The 3,305-nt window shown below is 41.9% G+C and overlaps 1 non-coding gene across 1 annotated transcript; it reads left to right on the top strand.

The window, feature by feature from the left end:
• Positions 1-2,933: 2,933 nt before the first annotated feature.
• On the top strand, positions 2,934-3,040 carry LOC112798506 (small nucleolar RNA R71). The gene has a single exon (XR_003200116.1). It is a non-coding gene; the product is annotated as a small nucleolar RNA R71 (small nucleolar RNA).
• The last annotated feature ends 265 nt before the right edge of the window (positions 3,041-3,305 follow it).

Below are 3,305 nucleotides of genomic sequence, written 5' to 3' on the forward strand. Positions count from 1 at the left end.
ATTCATGTACTTCTTGTTCTTTTGAATTAAAACATTTTTCATTTAAGAGAGGTGAAGGATTAATGGATTTTATTCATAGCTTTAAGGCATGGTTACATACTAATGATCATGAAGTAGAGACACAAAACATAGATAAACACAACATTAAAAACCGAAAACAGAAAGAAATAAAGAACAAGGAATGAATCCACCTGAGTGAGGGTGGCGCCTTCTTGAAGGTCCAATGGTGCTTTTTGAGCTCCTCTATGTCTCTTCCTTGCTTCTGTTGAATGATTCCTAGTAATTTTAGTGTTTCTACCCTTAGTTGCTTCCAATATTTGTGTGGAGGATAACTTATTCCCTGAGGTATCTCAGGGATCTCTTGATTTGCAGCCACATGTTCTACCACTGAGCTATGATGGCTTATAGTCTTTCCATCTCCCAAGACTCAGAGGTGGAAGCTTTTGTCTTCCCTTTGAGGTTTCTCTGGCCTTAGGTGCCATTAATGGTAATGGAAAAGCAAAAAAAGCTATGCTTTTACCACACCAAACTTAAAATATTGCTCGCCCTCGAGCAAGAGAAGAAAGAAGAGAGGAAGAAGAAGAAGAAGAAAACGGAGGTGAGTGAGGGGAGATGGATTCGGCTATATGGGTGGGATTGGGTGGGAAAGAGAAGTTGAATTGTAAAGGTAGGTGGGGTGTATGGGGAAGAGTGGATAGATGTAGGTGGTGAATGAAAAATAGAAGGAATGACCATGAATGGAAAGAGAGACGGCGAGGTAGGTGGGGATCCTGTGAGGTCCACAGATCCTGAGATGATCCTGTGGGGTCCACAGGTCCTGAGGTGTCAAGGAATTCCATCCCTGCACCAAATAGGCATGTAAATTGCCTTGGCACACCATTCTGGCGTTTAAACGCCCATTGGTGCACGTTCTGGGCGTTCAACGCCCATGTAAAGCATGTTTCTGGCGTTGAACGCCAGTTTCATGCTTGTTACTGGCGTTCAGCGCCAGAATGGTGCTCTGTTCTGGCGTTAAACGCCGGCCAGATGCACCTTACTGGCGTTGAACGCCAGCCCGTGCGTCCTCCAGGGTGAAAAATTTTTTTCTTCTGTTTTTTATTTTTTTGATTTTTTTGTGACTCCTCATGATCATGTACCTAATAAAACACAAAATAACAATATAATAAAAATTAAATAAAATTGGGTTGCCTCCCAACAAGTGCTTCTTTAATGTCAATAGCTTGACAGTGGCTCTCATGGAGCCACAAGGTGATCAGGTCAATGTTAGTGTAGTCCCAACACCAAACTTAGAGTTTGGATATGGGGTCTGAACACCAAACTTAGAGTTTGGTTGTGGCCTCACAACACCAAACTTAGAGTTTGACTGTGTGGGCTCTTCTTGACTCTGAACTGAGAGAAGCTCTTCCTACTTACTCTCTTTTGTCACAGAGGGATGGCCATGTGCTTTAAACACAAGGTAGTCCCCATTCAATTGAAGGACTAATTCTCCTCTGTTGACATCTATCACAGCTCCTGCTGTGGCTAGGAAAGGTCTTCCTAGGATGATGCATTCATCATCTTCCTTCCTAGTGTCTAGGATTATGAAATCAGCAGGGATGTAAAGGCCTTCAACCTTTACTAGCACGTCCTCTACTATTCCATAAGCTTGTCTCAATGACTTATCTGCTAATTACAATGAGAACAAGGCAGGTTGTACCTCAATGATCCCCAGCTTCTCCATTACAGAGAGTGGCATAAGATTTATCCCTGACCCTAGATCACATAGAGCTTTTTCAAAGCTCATGGTGCCAATGGTACAAGGTATTAAGAACTTGCCAGGATCTTGTTTCTTTTGAGGTAGAGTTTTCTGAATCCAAGTATCTAGTTCACTAATGAGCAAGGGAGGTTCACTTTCCCAAGTCTCATTACCAAACAGCTTGGCATTCAGTTTCATGATAGCTCCTAAATATTGAGCAACTTGCTCTCCAGTCACATCTTCATCCTCTTCAGAGGAAGAATAGTCTTCAGAGCTCATGAATGGCAGAAGGAGATTTAATGGAATCTCTATGGTCTCTAGATGAGCCTTAGATTCCTCTGGATCCTTAATAGGAAACTCCTTCTTGCTTGAAGGACGTCCCAGGAGGTCTTCCTCACTAGGATTTTCGTCCTCCTCCTCCCTAGTGCATTCGGCCACTTTGATCAAATCAATGGCCTTGCACTCTCCTTTTGGATTCTCTTCTGTATTGCTTGGGAGAATACTGGGAGGAGTTTCAATGACTTTTTTACTCAGCTGGCCCACTTGTGCCTCCAGATTTCTAATGGAGGATCTTGTTTCATTCATGAAACTGAAAGTGGCTTTTGACAGATCAGAGACAATATTGGCTAAATTAGAAGTGTTTTGTTCTGAATTCTCTGTCTGTTGCTGAGAAGATGATGGATATGGCTTACTATTGCTCAGCCTATTGCGTCCACCGTTGTTAAAGCCTTGTTGAGGCTTTTGTTGATCCTTCCAGGAGAAATTTGGGTGATTTCTCCATGATGGATTATAGGTGTTTCCATAAGGTTCACCCATGTAATTAACTTTTGCCATGGCAAGGTTCTCAGGATCATAAGCTTCTTCAGAAGCTACCTCTCTAGTACTGTTGGATGCATGTTGCAATCCATTCAGATTTTGAGTGATTATGTTGACCTGTTGAGTCAACATTTTGTTCTGAGCCAATATGGCATTCAGAGCATCAATTTCAAGAACTCCTTTCTTCTGAGGTATCCCATTATTCACGGAATTCCTCTCAGAGGTATACATGAACTGGTTGTTTGCAACCATGTCAATGAGTTCTTGAGCCTCTTCAGGCGTCTTCTTCAGGTGAATAGATCCACCTGCAGAATGGTCCAATGACATTTTCGAAAATTCAGAGAGACCATAATAGAATATATCTAATAGGGTCCATTCTGAAAACATGTCAGATGGACATCTTTTGGTCAATTGCTTGTATCTTTCCCAAGCTTCATAGAGGGATTCACCATCTTTTTGTTTGAAGGTTTGAACATCCACTCTCAGGTTGCTCAGCTTTTGAGGAGGAAAGAATTTATCTAAGAAGGCAGTGACCAGCTTATCCCAGGAGTCCAGGCTATCCTTAGGTTGTGAATCTAACCATATTCTAGCTCTGTCTCTTACAGCAAAAGGGAAAAGCATGAGTCTGTAGACTTCAGGATCAACTCCATTCGTCTTTATAGTCTCACAGATCTACAAGAACTCAGTTAAAAACTGATAAGGATCTTCAGATGGAAGTCCATAAAACTTGCAGTTTTGTTGCATTAATGCAACT

This window comes from Arachis hypogaea, chromosome 4, assembly GCF_003086295.3.
Source record: "Arachis hypogaea cultivar Tifrunner chromosome 4, arahy.Tifrunner.gnm2.J5K5, whole genome shotgun sequence".
Lineage (NCBI taxonomy): Eukaryota > Viridiplantae > Streptophyta > Magnoliopsida > Fabales > Fabaceae > Arachis > Arachis hypogaea.